The 19,377-nt window shown below is 36.5% G+C and overlaps 1 pseudogene; it reads left to right on the plus strand.

Annotated features, from left to right (window-relative positions):
- Window positions 1-4,392: 4,392 nt before the first annotated feature.
- On the plus strand, window positions 4,393-6,788 carry LOC129283195 (E3 ubiquitin-protein ligase TRIM56-like; annotated as a pseudogene).
- Window positions 6,789-19,377: the final 12,589 nt, after the last annotated feature.

Consider the following 19,377-nt stretch of genomic DNA (forward strand, 5'->3'; position numbering starts at 1 on the left):
TCAAGTCCACCCCGGGAAAATACTGACTTGAATAAATAGAGAAAAATCAAACTAGCATAAGGTTGAAAATTTCATTAATATCGGATGTGAAATAAGAAAGTTATGACATTTTAAAGTTTCGCTTATTTTTCACAAAACAGTGATATGCACAACTCAGTGACATGCAAATGAGACAGTCGATGATGTCCCTCACTCACTATTTCTTTTGTTTTTGTATTGTTTAAAACATATAATGTTTCATTTTTTATAGATATGACAATAAGGACCAACTTGACTGAACCATATAGTATTAAATAATGCTAATTCCACATATTTGGGGAGGAATTAATCGTTGTATCACTTGACTATGAGGAGAAAATTAGAATATTTCACATTTCATATAATAAAATACAAAAAAGAAATAGTGAGCGGATGACGTCATAATCTCCTCTTTTTCAACGTTCTGTTGGGGTGGACTTGTCCTTTAAGTAACGTTAAGTTCTCTCGGCCTAACGTTAGAGGCTAGATCTATACTGTTCTAACTATTTTGAATTTGAACCCCTCTCCCATACAAAATTGAAAAAAAGTTTTGTACGGTACTCTGTACTACATCAGCCACACAAATTTATCATACGTTAGAATTTCAGAATGGAGCTTCACTGCAGAATCATTCACAATAAAATAAATAAATAGGTTTGTCAGAAAGTCGTACTCATGCTCACCAGAAGCGGATCTAGAGGGGGGGTTGGGGGGGTTGCAACCCCCCCAAAAAAAAAATCCGGGGACCATTTTTTAAAATCTTATCTTTTTTAGATGCAAGAAAACGCCATTTTCACACACAGATTTTCAAAAATTTTCCCTACTGTGGGAGGGGGGACACCCCCCTCCCACACCCTCCCCCCTCGCTCGCTCCGCTCGCTTGGACTCGGTCGCTACGCTCCCTCGCATACCATCCCAACCCCCCCCTTTATAAAAAGCTGGATCCGCCCCTGCTCACTGGTAACCACTGAGGACATCGGCCGATTACAATGTTGTCATTTGTTTCAGCAGCACATGCATACGCATGCAGCCATGAGTACGTATACCGTACCCTTAATAGCCTCTTGTCGATGCCCTGGCGGCTGCTTCCTGAGCGAATTAGATATCCCTCGCTTCGCTCGGGAAGCAGCCGCCTGGGCCTAGACAAGAGGCTATATACCCATACCGACCCTTACCATACCCGGTCGACGGTCGGCATGATGGCATATGCATGCTTTGTATTTCGCTGACCCGAAAGAGGGAAAAGGGACTGAGAACTTCGAAGCTATACTTAGGGCCGCGAAAAGGAATGCAAAAAAGTTACTTATAAATACACTTTAAATAATGCGACCAAGATACCACAAACAACACCCCTCATGACAATCTGCGAACAATTTAACCATGTTATGAAAAAAAATCCAGCTCGACTAAGTGGAAAACCACGGAGAAAAGCGCCGTCAAACAAACGGAAGGACACACCAAATTATAGTAAGGATACCTCCCGGGGGGGGGGGGGGCACTCAGTATATAATGCATAGTGGGTATGTGCCGCGGAGGGGACCCCCATTTTTACACTCAAATTTCCGTTCCAAGGCATAGCATTTTTGTCTTATTGAGAAAAAGAACAAAGAAAGCCGCTCCAAGGCATAGCATTTCCTTCTTATCGAGAAAAAAAGAAGGAAGAAATCAGCTCCAAAGCTTCGCATATTTTTCGTTACGCCTTTCCGGTCGCGTTGATTTGCTACAATTTTGGTGAAAAGCGGCCGTAGAGCGCTTTTCGACCATCGCCTAAGCGCGAGCGCACCCGGCGGAGGCCGCGCTATAGCTGCGTCATGCACGATTGCCCGTTCCATAGGGATGCATACGCACTCACAGAGATACGGAGATCCGTTCCGAGGACCCCCGTTTCACAAACATTTGTAGTTCCGAAGCCCGTTCCGAGGACCCTCCTTTTTACAATAAGCCCGCTCCAAGGCCCCCGTTTTTTGCCTCGCCCGCGGCACACCCCTACCACTTTTTTGGTCGAGTGCCCCCCCCCCCGGGATACCTCCATGCTCCATGTGTTTTTTTTTTTTTTCATAGCAAAAATGCCTTAAAGCCTGACATGCGTAGCATATGCGGTACTTGTTTTTTCCTCGAGTTGTAAACCAGCTATAGGTCCATGGTAAACTACAGCCTGATGCGTTTGAGATGATGCAGCACCATGAAGATCTTCACAGCCAACGTGACATGGCATTGTGTAGCATGCAGGCCTGTACCCCTTTACTAGGCCGTAAATGATATGGGCTTGATGTGTCATTGTTCTGGCACTTAATGATAATGCAAGCGCGAAGCGGGAGCTGAAACTTTATGATATTTCATCCAGAAACTGGACTTAATAAGCATATTTTTTAGACAAGGAGAAGAATGAGTACCTTACTAAAATTATTAATGCGAGCCACAATGTGATTTTCTAAATTAAAATGTTTTACTTTAAAAATGTTATTTCATAATGAAAAAGGGCATATTTCACTTTGAAAACAGGGCACTTTTGTCCTACCTAGATTTTTTTTTTTTTTTTTTGGGGGGGCGATTGCCCCCCCCCTGCCCCGCGGTTTCGCCGCCCCTGCGTTTTCGCGAGAAAGCATCGCAAACTTCAACCGAATCTGAGCAAAATGGTAAAATAATCTATGCAAGTAATACCGACTTGTCCGACGCTTCATCGAGCGAAGCCGTCTTCATGAACATACTGAAGTCAGGATTTTATACAGGTCTTAAAGATTATGATCATCACTAGACATAATATGCTTTGCTTTGTAATAAATTCGTCTTTTATATAAATTCTTCTGGCAGGTCTTGTTTGCTTCCTATGATTTTTACTGGCTGTCTTTCACAACACGTTACACTTTCTGAATGTCCTCCTTCTTGCATGCCCCAAACCGAATAACACAGTTAAAGAGGAAAAAAAAACATGTTCTCCACAATAGATTTTTATTTTTTTTAAAGACGCAGGATGAAAAAAAAAACATGAAAAAAAAGAAAATCCTATGTTCATTGTTCATAATAGGAGTCAGAAAAATAAATATTCTACAAATTCGTTTTGCCCAATTGATCGTGGGCCCGGCAGCCACTGCGAATGGGTTTATCATCAACATGTAAGTTTCCTCATGTAAAATATTTTTGCATGGGCTGTCGCCACTATGGACCGACATTCCATCACGCCGGTTGAATTTATTATCTATTGTACCTAAGTATTTCAATCTTGGAAAAATATAAATGCTTTGTTGCTTGATCATCCCTGGATGATAGTTTGAGAGAGCGGCTTTAAAGGACAAGTCTACCCCAGAAAATTGTTAATTTGAATAAAAGGAGAAAAATCCAACAAGCATAACACTGCAAATTTCATCAAAATCGGATGAAAATAAGAAAGTTATGACATTTTTACGTTTCGCTTATATTCACAAAACAGTTATATGCACAACTCAGTGATATGCAAATGAGAGAGTCAATGATGTCACTCACTCACTCACTATTTCTTTTGTTTTTTTAATGTCTGAATTATACAATATTTCATTTTTCGCAGATTTGACAATAAGGACCAACTTGGGTGACGACATCAGTCTTCTCATTTGCTTACCGACCAGGATGTGCATTTAACTGTTTTGTGAAAATAAGTGAAACTTTAAAATGTCATAACTTTCTTATTGTACATCCGATTTTGGTGAAATTTCCAGTGCTATGCTTGTTTGACTTTTCTCCTTTTATTCCAATCAACTTTTTGTTGGGGTGGACTTGTCCTTTAAAGTCAACAATGATTTCTTTCGTGTCGTGCTAGACAAATTTCAAGCCCGCCCAGTCCCCCTTATTCTGCCTTTATTCATTGCTCTCTCTTTCACTCTTTCTCTCTTTCTACCCAAATCTACCTCCCGAGAACCTGGATATATTCAGAGTTCAAAGTTAAATATATTTTTACAATTAATGGGTATGTGCCTTATAAGGTAGGATTATAACCGATGTGAATTTCTGCGTGAAGTACTGACAACAGATTGAGGAACTCAGGGGTAAGGAATCGTTCAAGCTGTGTCAAGTATTAAAACACAACAGACTAGTGTCATAGGGTGTAGGGAACTGCTTTCAGGGTACTGAATTTCCCGTTGTCCACCAAGGATACCTAAAGAAGAACGGAATTGATATCTCCAAAGTCTTTGCTAAAATCAAGTGACATAGCGCGTAAGTAAAATCTCTACATATATTTCATTCAAATAGACTGATTTCTAAGGTAGGCCTTCTGTAATTCATGGACGAATAGCATTTCTTTAATGTATGAATATAATAGGCTAACTGGCTTAACAGTGCGATTCACAGGTACATATTAACCGCCACAAAATTTTCAGTCATTTGACCCTTGATTATGAAATGTATCATGAGACTCATGCCAATATTCAATCCGTGGGTGGAGCCGAGCAGATGGGAGTGAGGGTGTGGCTGACCATGCAAAAAAAAACAAAAAAAAAAACCCACAAATATGTAATCAGGTGTTGATTTTTACGTTTTTTAAACGTTTATTGGAAAAAGTACCTCTCCCCGATTTCGCCGACTCTGTTCAGAAAACAAGCATCGAAAATACTCCATTTCCACCTCATGGCGTTATACCGTGGATGGCAAACACCACTTGTATTTATATGAATTGAATTAAAAGAAATAATATCAAAACAATAATTATTAATTTGTTTTGTTTCAGGATGTCCTTTGCTCCGTAAAACAAAGTTTAGCAAGTTAGTGGTCATGTAAATGGTTGTATTCACAATCAATCATGAAAATCAATAGTATAGTATAGGTTTCACGATACAACATGTATCTTTCCTGGGCAATTGTTGGTCCTGAAAAGGACCACCCAAACTCGACTTTTCGACAAGTGTGATTTTGTCGTCTTCAGAAGAAGATCAAGCGAACGATCAATATTATGTTTTTGTGTTACATGATCTAAATTGTTCTTTGTGCGCTGAATGCACTTTAGCATCCAAATTTATAAATGTCAAATGACAAGGATCCATTTCTAGGTGTCATAGGAAACAAATAATGTTCTTTTCTTTTGTGCAATTAACAGAATACTTGGTGAAAGATGAAATGGATCATTTCATCTTTCACCTCGTGAAGTATTTTGTCCATTGCACTCATGAACATAATTTGTATACTATTTAATGATGATGTCATTGTATTGAACATTATATCTGGACAAGTTGGATTCAAATCTAACGAATTATATATTTTGAAATAACACTCATCTAAAATTAGCAATGGAAATATTGTCTTTTTAATTTGTTGTCTAGAATCAGATGGCTTCAGCAAGGCAACTCTCAGACCATCTAGAATGTCCCATCTGCCATGACCTACTCTACAATCCTAAACTTCTGCCATGTTCACATTCTTTTTTCACAAATTGTTTGACCGAATATCACTCTTCTTCTCAGCAAGCTGATTCCGGGTTAACTTGTCCAGTGTGTCGCCAAGTTGCAACGGTTCCGGGAAATGATGTGAGTAACTTTCCAACAAATCGTATTGCCAAGTCCCTTGCTGAAGATGTCAAAAGAAGATCAGATGCTAAGGCTGTGCGTATAAAAGGGGCTGTTCAAGCTTGCACGGTATGCGATGATGAAGACGCCGCAAAGTACTACTGCCAGAACTGTTCAGAGTTCCTTTGCGAAGACTGTATGCAGCACCACAATAAATATAGGCTGAATGCATATCATGAGACTGTGAAAGCAAATGACATCGCAACCGGATATGTCAAAAAGAAATTTCCGTGACCTGAACATCCACAGGAACTGCAGCAGTTCGTATGTACTATATGTCTCGTTCGGATCTGCTGCAGATATCGGGAGGTCAAACACAAGGAAGATGGCCATGAAGTCATCGAGATGACTAGGTATGAAGAAATACAAGAAAAGAAAATAGAACACCTTTTACCAAAAACAGAAGAAAAATCCGTCGATATTGAAAATCGTTTATCTTCTGTGAATGAGAAGATTCGAACAGTGGAAACTATTGTAGCTCAACTACGACAACAAATAAAAAATGCTCACGACATTGCAGTAGATAAAATGCAAAGGAAGAGAAATGAACTATTAGAAGAATGTAATACTTATGACAACATGTTCCGTTGGGAGTTTGAAGATATCATTGGGCGCTATTGTGACTTCCTAGAAACTCTACCTGTCATGGCCGCACTTGTAAAGGAGGGGGCAAGATGTCTACACTTACCAGACCAATCAGTGGCTGAGCATACAACACAAGTCAATGAGCTTGAAAGCTGTCTCAAAGCTGAATCCCTCTCACCACTTCTTGCTCAGGCATCGAACGTAGTACTTCGTGCAGAGTCCCTGGTTTTTCGTCCGGCTGATCATACCATTGATCTCGGTACAGTTCAGGTCAAGGATCATCAACCTGAAGAGGAATTGGAAGATTCTATTTGTGAAGCAACCTGCATGGCTTCAACGGGAGAGGATACTCCCGAAAAGAAAGACGTGAAAGATCTTCATTCATCCCATTCTTCTGTATCTAATGTCACGGAGGCTGAAGCAAAGTCCCTTCCCGACAGTGATGATGACATAAGTGAACAATTTAATCGAGTCAAGTTGTCCGCTGACACACCTGACCTTTCTGATACACCTAACATGCCTAGCACATCATATATGTCCTCCTGCCCTGAAAAGAACCGAGGTCCAGTGCGATCTTTCTTTTCAAATATGAAGCGTAAGGCTCGAATACGGATCAGCATTCGAGACCGATCTCGAGTCCCTAATTCTCAGTAATTAATTGATGTCAGAATTATAAGTAATGGCGTTTACAAGGCATCATCTAGACTGCTGCCAGTGGTGAGATAAAAAAAAAAGGCTAATGTCGCGAATGTGGATTTGCATATGGCCGCGGAATGAGAGTGCTTATGTCGGTGTTATAACAAATTGGGTTGCATGTGTATTAAACATAAAAAAATCCATGGTTGAACATACATAATGTCAATCTTGTTGAAAGGAGTTGACCAATTGCAACATATACACTATGAAAAATATTGGGTAGAATTTTAACTAGCACGAGGGTAATTATGTGTGCAACCAATTTGGAAAGTATTTCCCCAACGCGGAAAGCATATTGTCCAGAAAATCAGCAGCAATTACTTTAGAATCGGCAAAAATTTCCATCACACTGGATAAATAAAAATGCCCAAGAGAAATGCCCAATGTCGGTTGGACACATAATTACCCTCATGGAGCATTTTTACCCAATATTTTTTAGAGCGTATGCATTTCAAAAAATAAACATGACTATGACACTTGGTTTCAACTGTCGAACTAGTTTATTTCGGATATCTGTTGTCGATGTAATCAGTTGAGTCCATTGCTTTCACAAACTTAAGCAATATGTCTCTTAAATAATATTAGAAAATAATGCAACCCTTTCCCTTCGACGATATGTCCAATCCTACATCTTTCGTGTATGGATACTATTCCGAAAAAAAAACAGACATAGGAATACTTTGTCGTATGCCACGTAAAGTCTTAACATTCAAACGAGTGAAAAGACGTTCGAAAGTGAGTGAATTGACCAGCTTTCGGAAAGTTGAATAAAGAACGATGCCTTTTCGAGTAAGAAAAAGTTTGATTTTTTTCAGCAAATTGATAATAGATGGGAGTAATGCCGATCTCTCATTATTGAAAGCTGCCTTATTTTAACGAGAACTTTTATTGCTTAGTAATAAGATGTACATTTTTTTTCCAAATTGATAAAGATTAAATGAAAGAAAAAACATATATATATATATATATATATATATATTCAGGGGCGGATCCAGCTCCCGCCAATAGGGTTGCCCGAAAAAAAATTTCACCCATATTTTCCCCGATCGGCCGCTGAAAGTTGATTTTTGTTTGTTTCTTTGAAGGGGTTGTCTCAGTGGCGTAATGAGCCAAAAATTTTGAGGAGGCTTGATACGGCATATCGCGTAAAATCAATAATAAGCGAGCAAGCAAAAATTTGACATTTTAATTACAAAGATCAAAGTTTGTGATAGATTTTGACATGACATTTGAAAAATATATTTCACACTTATCCCTTTCCTTTTCTCTCCATTTTCTTGGTCGTGAAAAAATGGGGGGGGGGGGCGCCGATGCCCTAACAGTCATTTCTTAGCTTTATTCTTCTAAAATAACATTAAAAAATGTAATAATATCATAAGCCATATTTAAATAGTGCGAGCGTGAAGCGCGAGGTGAAAATTTATCGAATTTCATGTATTTTGTCCTGAATATTGAATATCCTGGGCACTGTTTGTAAACCTGAACAAGATGCGTATTAAACTAGATAATTACTGCGAGCGCGAAGCGCGAGCAGAAATGTTTAATATGGGTTCTGCCTTGATCGAAAAGGGACCTGTTAAGGACGAATTGCAGTAAGCCATTAAGATGATACATATTTGAACTTTTAGATAATGCGAGCGCGAAGCGCGAGCTGAATTTTTTTTTGACATTCCGACCTAAAAAAAATTGACATTCTAAGCACTTTTTGTTAATAAACGGTATAGGTATAAAACTAAACTATTGATGCGAGCGTGAAACGCGAGCGGGAAAAAAATTGAGATTTCAGACCTGAAAATGGGACACTCTATTCATGTTTTGTAAATCATGAAAAAGGAAGTTCCTACATTAATAATGCGAGCGCAAACTAAATAATTTTAGCATGTTTTGAATATCAAGTTGCGTATTTCAATAAACATGTGTGAGTGTGTTTTAGAGTTAGACAGAAGCTGGGCATTCTGAATACATTTATTTTTTATCATGAAAATCAATAATGCGAGCGCGAAGCGCGAACGGAAAAAATGATATTAAGCACTAAAGCACTACATCTAAAATTGTGAAGTGTATGTGGATAGCACTTAATAAATGATGCGAGTGCGAAGCGTGAGCTGATATTTTTATTATCATTTTTACCTAGGTCCTGGACATTCTAGGCCTAAGGACATGTTGTCATCATATGAAAAGGATGACTATCTTCCTATTCCTCTTCCTAAGCGCGATATGAAACTTGTCGGTATTCCTTTCCAAAAAGGGACAATTTGGTTATTAGGAATTCATGAAAATTTTAGTATCATATTTATTAATGTACTAAGTTTAATGAGTGGATTTGTTGACTTTTGAGGCCTGAAAACTGGATATTTTACGCACTTTTGTAATCATGAATAGGATTTATGAGTTGATATATTTTTAACTATTAATGCGAGCGTAAATCGCGAGACGAAATTTTTGATAAACTGTCATAAAAGGGGGATTTTAAGTAGTTTGTTATAAAATTAATATATAAAGAATCTTTTGGAATAAACAATTACAATATGTAGGCCTACTTGGCAAATCAAATAATGCGAGCGCACAGCGCAAAAAGCTTCAAATGATATTCACACCATAAACGGACATTTTACAGAGCACTTAAAAAAAATTGTAAATCAAACAAAATAATAAAAGCTCGATGTCCGAGCTGAAATATGTTTTGTATATTGACTTCAAAACTTGATATTTTAAGCTACATATCAGCCTGTTGCTCCGCCAATAGGGGGGGGGGGGGGCTGGATGCGCCTATGTATATATATATATATACTGTATATATACTTACTTTAATTATAGCGTAATAAATTAGAGTAAATAGGAGATGATTAAAGGAAGTTTAACTCTGGTTGGTGTTTGATAAAGCTGTTTGTACGTAAATTACGAGCGAGACTACGAATGACTGATGACCCTTTTGGGTAACCCTTTAATTACAATTATGATACATAATATTTATAATTTTATGCTATTAAAAGTCGGAAATCGATTTTTACCACCTCTAATGAAAAAAAATTACTTGCAACGTTGGACTGAATGGAGAAACCGTGGTGTAGTGGTTCTGACAATCGCCTTGTAAACAGAGGGTCGTGTGTTCATCTCCCACTGTGGTATGGCGTCCTTTAGCAAGGCTTTGATCCACACTTTGCCACTCTCGACTCAGGTGCTAAATGGGTACCCGGTAGGATGTGGAGTCATTGTAGCTTGTCCAGTACTGTGTGCGCCTTACCGGCGACTGACTGGAATACTCCCCAGGGAGTGGAGGATGTGCATACATTGTGTGCGGGAATGACTGATTGAATCCGATGACCGGTATAATGATATATCTGTAAAGAGCTTAGACAAGTCGTTCCGATGTATAAAGCGCTATATAAAAGCGGATTATTATTATTATTATTAATGGGCGCCTACACAAGGGCATCACAAGTATATCATGAGACTTTAAATTGGAATGATAGCAAAAATGATTGCCTTTCATTTGACTGAGTTAAATGTATTTATGTATAAAAGATACAACTTTTCTGATAATTAAACGCAATTAAAAGTGAATAGCTTTAAGCCAATAGCGTCTTCGTCAGATTGCAGTTTTCTTTTTTTGCAGTCTTTTTAATAAATAGGAAATAACTTTATTTCACATAATTATTCCATCTGGAAATTAGACCAAGTGTGCATAGACCACTCCTATAGTATATACGCCATGTGGTTAGTCATATTAAATGAAACCAAAATCACTAATATCAAGGTCATATAACATCATGAATATGATAAAAAGTACAAAATACGAAAATATACAGCCTTTGCAGGAGTATTGAAGAAAAAAAATAACGGAAAAAAGAGAGAGAAGAGATAACGACCTGTTATCATTTGCAGGCAGCATCTTCCATGTCTTCAATTTCAAGGTTGGGATGTTCTATGTCATCGCCTTATGCTTGACGAAAACGACGACATTCCCAAGATTTGTCGTCTTCAATCGTAAGTAATCCTACGATGTAAAATATGTTTTGGCCATTCTTAATTTGAATCTTTGATATTCCAAACCATGTTCTTCTGTCGATGCTGAATCATGACTTGTGATGTTACCTGCCAAATACGCGCCATGACAGACAATGTCTAGTTTTTAGACTCAAAGTTATTTTAGTAACAAAGAATGATTACCGTTGATATTGATGGCAACTTTAATTAAATGGTCCTTGGTCTGCATCAATAATTTTCTAAAATAACTTAGTATGACAGAGGTTCAACATAAAATGAACGAAAAATCAACTGAATTGGACAACTTTATTAGATTGCCATAATCATGTCATTTCATAGGATTTATTAATCAATTATATTTTTGTAAGAATCTAACGCACATTTTATTACAAGTAGATGCATAATGCCTCATGGCCTTTTTTCAGTAAATGACATTTCAAATCCCTTTGAGCATTTAAGTGCTTACGAATTGTAAAAAACACACACAAAAAAGATAAATTACTTGTCTTATGTAGGGCCTACTCTTTATTCATACACACTTAGTATAATTCAAATACTGGTTTATGATTTTAGGCAACTGCATTCTGCCTGCGCTGCCAATATACAAGTCATGAATTGGCTACTTTATCAGATTATGATTATTTCATATGATTTTATTCATGACTTATATATGGAACGATTTTGAAAGTGGGGGGGGGGGGGCTCAGCCCATAGTGGGGTGGGGGCTGATAATGCCAAAAAATCATAATCAGATGGTAATTTTTACGTTTTTGTACACGGTTTTGTAAAAAAAAAAAAAAGGGGTGGGGAGGGCTGAAGCAACCCCCCCCCCCTCCCCCAGCCGCCGGTTCCGCGGCCCCTGTATATCATTTTATTTTTTAATGCACAATAAATTTTGACGTCAATTTTATACAGGGAATAGAGTCACGACCGATGGCGACACCAGGGCCCCGACTTACAAAGAGTTGCGAATGATCCGATCAATCGCAACTATGGAAAGCCAGCAGCATCAACATTTAAAATGCATGTTGGTTCAAAATGTTTTCTAGATATGCTGTTTATTCATGCACTTATCCTTTTCTTGCGAGTTCAGTGTGCTTTTCCATGCTTAAAAAAGACATTGAGTAAATTTCCTGCAAAATCAATTCTGACATTGATGGATTTCCATAGAGTTACGATTGATCGGATCAATCTTAACTCTTTGTAAGACAGGGCCCGGGACTACAATACTTATCGCCATCAGAGGACTAAATGCTCGGGTTGGTACTGGCGCAAATGAAATAAGCGAGAACAAAAAACATGTTTGAGAATTGATGTAATAATTACGAACTTAATAATTCCCTGAATTAAAGGGTTATTCTAGACTGAAAAAATGATTTAAACAGATGAAATGAAAATTAGAACAGAAGACAAAATCGAACAAGGAATAATAAAGTTATGACATTTTAAAGTGTTATTTTGTTCCTTTTTTATTTGATTACATGAATTTGTGTTTTTATTCTTCCAAGAACCAAATAATTTGGATTGACAATTGATTCAAATGCATTAGATATTCATTGCTGTAAATTATTTTCATTATATAGGAGACATAGTTTTTACACATGTATGAAAAAATGAAATAATAATGATTTCATATATATAATGACAAAAGAAAAAAGGAAAGTGGGGATGTGCCATTATCAACCCACCTAACATGCCTAATGAATATTTATGACAACGTGCATAATACTGTTTCCATAAAATATTGATAAACCTTAAAATTCAATAACTCCTTGATTTTTTAACAGATTTTGATGAAATTTTCAGTATTGTCCTCGATAAATTTTACTCTATTTATTGAAATGCTTATTATTTTCAGCCCAGAGTGTCCATTTAAAGCAAGGAGCCAAAGTAGGAGGATATCTGTTCAAACTCCTAAAACGACGTGGTTTCTGCGATGTTTTTTTTTTTATCAAAATTAAATTTTGTTCTTTTATTTGGTTACTTATTCTCCTGAGACCATATCATAAAGGAAAAAGTCAGTGCACAAAATAATGTTGTTTAATGGTCCCAAAATTCACCAAAAGAAATTCTCTCATAGTCACCTAAAATAGACAAACATTTCATTGTCTTGACTGATAGATATAGTGATAGCGTCTTGGAAGTAAAAACAAAGTTTGAAATATAAGAGATGTGTAACATGCAACGAAGTGACATGGGAATTTGTACGCATGTGCGCAAAATAGAAACACATTATTCAACCTATTACTCAGCTATGAGATGGTCTGTGACATTAGCCATCACATTGTTCTTGTATTATAGTCTTCATGCCGACATAGTTTGGATAATGGTAAAGCAACCCGGCTGAATGTGGCCTAGCCGAAATCCGTATCAGCGGGAGTCGTTTACACTGAAAAATATCAACATGGCGGTTCAAGGTTTCGTATAAGTTATTTAATTTAATGTTATTTTTATTTAATTTTTTATTTATTTTTTATTTTTATTTATATATTTATTTATCAAATCATTTATTAATTCATTTTTATCCATCCAATCACTTTTATAAGGGAAAATAACATGAAACTAGGGATCCACACTCAACAAGTTATGCATATTAGTGAATCCCTCCATTTCTTCAGCTTACATTAAATTTTGCAAAGAGATGGATGATAAAAATACACACTGAATATATTTCCAACCAGTGGAAAGTGAAAAACGACATTTGATAAAATGCAAATTCAGATGCAATCGAAAGTAGAGGAATAAAGATAAGTCATTTATGTGATAAAGTAACGTTCGACCCTAAAAGTAGACTTAAAGGCCCGTCTTTTTTCAAACAGGACGTTCCAAAACCTACATTGGAGAATAAGATTATATCACCAATACACACTAGAAAATAACATTTTAAACATTTTGCCTGAAAAGCACATTTCGATAGATTATGAGTACTTTTCACTTTTAGTCTGTAATTAAATTTAAAGTTATGTTTCGCAGAAAAGTGAAACAACTATAAAATGTTATTATCATGATACTAAAATATAATATCAGTTCATTTTTATCGATACACGTAATGCATTAAAAAGTTTGTATATTTGCAAAAACACTTGCTTGTAATCATTTATCATAAATACTTATCAAACTATTCATGATAACTGACTCAAAATCATCGTAGGAAATCACACATTTTTGGCTCTTTTTTCGATCGGATATCAGTCAAATTAAATACTTTGATTTTCCTACTTCGATTTATTTTCAAACTCTATAAGTATGATTTAATTTGACATTTTCCTGTTGTGAAATTCCACAGCTTTTATATATTGCCGATTAATTAAAAATTGAAATGGGAAATGCAATCTAATATGTCCAAATACTGACGAGCCCCTTCCAGAGGTAAGGACGATACATGAAAAGGGAATGTCTTAATACACGTACAATTACAATTGATTCATAGATGTTGGAAACTAAACAGGCGTGCAGGGCGGAGTATGGATGCAATGTGTCTGGCTCAGTAAAAAAGAAAAGAATTTTAATAATCGCTGGGTCATTAGATGGAATTCTAGAAATGTAACGGTCCATTCCCGAGAGAAATATACCTCGAAACATTTCCTCCATAAGATGTGTCTCGCTAAAAATCGTACTCCTTTCCCAAGTGGAAGGCAATACTCATAATTTGCAAAGCAGTATTTTCTTTCGGTTGATAAGTATCGAGTATGTGACGGTCGGTTTCTTAACACTTTGAAGTTTTTTTTACCAACATTATTATATCTGAGAAATAGTACAGTAGCCTCTATAATTATCACATTGAGAATCGTAGTTTTTGTTGTCGTTTACGATTGATAGGTGATCAGGAAAATATACTATTCTTATGATAAGACCAAAGAATTGACTGATTACATCCATTATTCAAACACTAATTACTTTTGTAAATAGCAATATTGAATCAAACCATAATTTATTAATTTGCTGATGCCTTGCATAATTCTACTCTGTAGGTCAACTTAGTCTTGTTATGTCATCTAAAAATGCTTAGAGAAGAAAGTTAGAAAGAGAGATAAACAGAGAGGGTCAGATAGATGAAGAGAGGGAGAGAGAAAGAAAGAGAGAGAGAATTGGGAATTGGATTAATAGAGCATTAGGGATATTGATAGATAGACAGATCTAATTAAATATATCGATATAAAGGTAGATAGATAGACAGAGAGAGAGAGGGGGTGGGTTGGGGATATATATTCGGACAAAGTTTGTGACCCCGAATCCTTCTGAACCATTTCTGGTTTGTTCATCTAACAAGTTGATAAGGACTCTACCATTCAGGGTCATTGGACATATAGCCACAGGCATATTCACTAACGCATCAAAACGAGTGTTTTCAGGTGCTAAACCTGCATTTCCCTCCTCCCTCGTCGTACATAATATTCATTCGATACCTCGAATTTCATCGCCGATCGAATTTCTAAATATTTCTGATTAGAACGGAAGAGTAAAATTCCCGGTGGTCGCCATTATGTTTTCTTGCCTGGAGTTAAAGAACACAAAAAGTAAAGGCAAACGAAAATAATCATATAGACCTATAAAAAAACAGTTGGTCTTCTGAAAGTTGTTTCATAAAAGGTAATATGCTGGACCTCCATTATTGTTAAGGCATGTATCAAAGTTATATTCACTAAATTACATCGAAACAGAAAATATAAATAAAAGAAATGTTATAAGGTCCGCTCTGATAATGTTTATTGGTAAATAATACATTAAATACATATGTCATTGGTCTGATTTTTTTACGACATTGCGCATAATTAAGAACAGGTGCTAATTTTCCTTTTTTTGATATAGCAATTTTATTCATTTGAACCATAATCGAATATTAAGTCCCCCCCCCCCGACAAAGTGTTAGCAGATCACTCGATTGTTTTTAAAGATTAATGTGCTTCGTATATCAAATTTTGCTCATGAGTGTCCACGGTGGGCATTATCACCCTTTAAGCCCACAACGATTCATATCATTTTGTAATTGAAGTAACAAGCGAGGAGATGTAACGATCTAAGGTAGATATTAAGCTATTACTTATTGGCGACGACATACACTCTAAATTATAGGAATTTAGAAAAAAAATTCAGATGGATTGTAGTTAAGGACCAATCGCATTCTGACTTTGGTTTTAATCCTATAAAAATATTTTTAGATCTTCAGGGAATTGAATTTTAATCCTTTGAGATTTAAAAATGAATTTTAGATATTAAAACGAAATCCAGAATTTTGATTGGTCCCTAACTACCATCCACCGGAATAAATTCTAAATCCTTGTAATTTAGACTAAGAGCTAGTGGGTTGAGGAGGTGAAAATCGCCTTTTTTTTTCTAGTGATCGAAAGTTGAATGAGAAAGAAAAGAATATATGATAAAGGAGGTTGTTGAATTAGAAGGACCGGGATATGTCATTTTAAAAACTAATGTAATTCCTTCATCGTTCTATGTTGAAAATATAATGATCTCATCTTGTCTTCTATTTAATTACCAAATCCTTTTTTATTACAAATGTTATAGGGTCAGCATGACGGGGTCCATAATAATAGGGATAGCCATTATGATAAAGTCATCATTTCTCCTCACAGCAAGCTAGCAGTGCAACATTATTGAAAGCCAAACCAACTATTCGATGAAGAGACTTAATAATACAAGTGCATCTACGTCAGACTCTTTAAAATATCATCATGATAATGGATTTCAAGTACATACTAGAGATGGGATGAAGTTGTTCATGTGCGTAATGATGGATAAAACGGAGCACGCATAAGTCTTACTTTACAACAAGCACTGCGATGTTTAATTATTAATGTCCAATCATGTTCTTTCGCGTGAAATCCGATTTTACATTCAATCAATTCTCTTGAGAACTGCTACTCTGCAATAACTTAAATAATGTAGTATTTTCCTCAAAGTATGGATTTCAATACACCTTTTCCGTTTCTCAACATACGAATAAAACATTGCGTCGGAAAATGCAGTAATTGTATATTTGAAAATCTATTTGGAGTGTAAGATTTCATTTTCAATTGTCGTCGTAGCCATACATGTATTCCCAAATCGGTGATTAAAGTGTAAAGTTCTTTGTAACTTCATCTGTACAATTATCACTTAGTAAACAAGTGTTGTTATTAGGGTAGTTTGATAAGGGCGAAGGAGACCCTTAGAATATGCCTTCATGTTTTCCATTAATAAAAGATTAGGGTGGTAACGCGACCTAGCACACAATCTTCAAAACTCATCCTTTTTCTTTATTTGTCCTCTTTCTCCTTTGCCCACTTTCATTTGTCAAACCCTATAAATCGTGACACTGCTCTTGTTGGAAAAAAAGAAAATGAAACATTTAAGAATGCTTTCATTTTCCAGAGGGGTAACAAAAATGTATTAACAATTTGATATGGCCTTATCCGTTTTCCCTACAAAGATGGGTAGCAGTCAAAGGATGCTCCCCCCCCCCTTCCTCCCCCTCTCTCTCTGGCCTAACACCAAAAGGGGAATATCAGTGAAAGGGTGCTTATGTCCTATTTTAATACAACGAGGTATCTAATATAAATTAACAAATTTAATATTAAATGGATTCAGGGACAATGCTATAATATTTTGATAGGACGGAGGAGCAAGGCAAGATTGTCTGAATTGAATTATAAAGGTATTTTAGGCAAGTAAAGTTATAATGCCCAAACTTGTTCTTTTTACTCTTCTTTTTTTTTCTTTTCCCGTTTCTCCTCCCCCCTCCTTTTTTTTTCTCTTGTTACATTAATCTATCAAATTCCAATTCCCTGATGAATCCTTATCGTTCTTGTTGGAAATGTTGAAGAATTTATATCTACTTCAGTATGCAAATTTCTGAATTGGTGAGCCATTACTTTCTTTTGACCTATACCTATAGATCGGGAAAATGAGTTTCACAGCATTTTTATGGCGATTCCGTGTTGGAGCTAACCTACTGTATTTTGTTTGGAAATTGAACTGATCACTGATGTATACTTTGATACAGAAATCAAGGCACCCATTCAACTCTGCTTGAAACATTAATCAAGATAATAGTGTCGATCGCCGTCATGGCCAGGCAACTGCACAATATTATTCAGGATTTTCATAGAGCATTCTGGCGGGCTTAGTTTTTTTAAAGAGTCGCCAGAGACAGCTCGCATTTTACTTCGGAATTTGCACAATTCCATCTGGAATTCTTTCCAATGGATTGGAGCAGATAGTGGTGGATGACGGAGAGTGGTTTCACGAAATAGTCTGCCAGGTTACTCTGCAGTTAACTTGTAATCATTTTAGATCTGCAACGATTGTGAATCCAGTCAGCTTCTTGCAACATATGATATATGAGAAAAAAAATACATAACATCTTCTTCACTATATAGCTTTTTTAATTATACCTTTAAAACAGATGCCAAAACTCAGAGAGCTGTTATTTATCAATTATCAAATTTGATATATTTAATAAGACTTCCCACGTTAGATTGATACATTGCTTGTACGTCGGATGTCATGCATCAGTCCATTGCTTCATGTTAAAGAAAACAAATGAGGTATAGTTTTTCTATGTGTTAACAAGACTGACTTGAAACTTGGACTGTTCATACTAATGCAGCGGTATGAGGAGTAAAAAGAAAAAAACGCAGCACGCATCGTTCTGACTTCTGACACCGGGACTCAGCGTTGGAATTACACGTTTTTGAAGCTGATAGCCTTCTTGGATTTTCATGAGATTCAGTTTTTAATGATTTGTCTTCCTTTTTCTTCCCATTTTCTCGTTTTTGGACAATTTATGTTCCCTGAGAGTATATAGCGCCTTTGGCACGAGCTCGGTCCCTGTGCTCCATAGATAGACCCTGCGTGCACTGAGGCCAAAAATTAAGCGATTTCTTGGCATGGAAACCTTTGATGGCCCCACTGCCCCAGGTGTAGGTTACGTCAGTGAATTCAAGACTAAAAAGATTAGTTTTCATGACTGAATGACTGACTGCGAGAAAACAGTTATCATTCATGGCGCAGTCTCATTTCCCCTCCGGCGGCCGTACGGCGAGTCGAAAACAGCCGTTTTAACATTTTTTGTATACCAGCTATATATATATAAGTGGTTTTGAATAAAAATTAATAATGAATAAATGAATGTTTTCGACTCGCCGTATGGCCGCCGTAGGAGAAATATGTCTGCAGCATAACTACTTCAACCTTCTTCCAAAAACCTGGAAATGGAATCTGTACTTGACGACATTGTCAGTGGCATAGTAAAGTATTGAAAACTGATAATTTATTTTCATAATCTCAATAAATTCAAATCAATTTTTATCATTAACCCTCTGAATTGGATTACCTTTATTTGGTATCGCTCAAAACATGTTCCACAAACATGATAACCTCAAAATCCTGTTTCGTGAAACAGGTCCTGTAAACGTAAAGTTCTTAAAGTTCCTCTTGGCTCTTTTGGCATCATTCACAGGCACTAAAATCTTTCTATCACACCCGGAGGTATAATCTATTCCCTTTGATAGCCGTAACAATCACATCTTTCAACAATGTTGACAAATGTTCACGCCAGTGACTG

The sequence above is a fragment of the Lytechinus pictus genome, chromosome 2 (genome assembly GCF_037042905.1).
Source record: "Lytechinus pictus isolate F3 Inbred chromosome 2, Lp3.0, whole genome shotgun sequence".
In the NCBI taxonomy this organism is placed as follows: domain Eukaryota; kingdom Metazoa; phylum Echinodermata; class Echinoidea; order Temnopleuroida; family Toxopneustidae; genus Lytechinus; species Lytechinus pictus.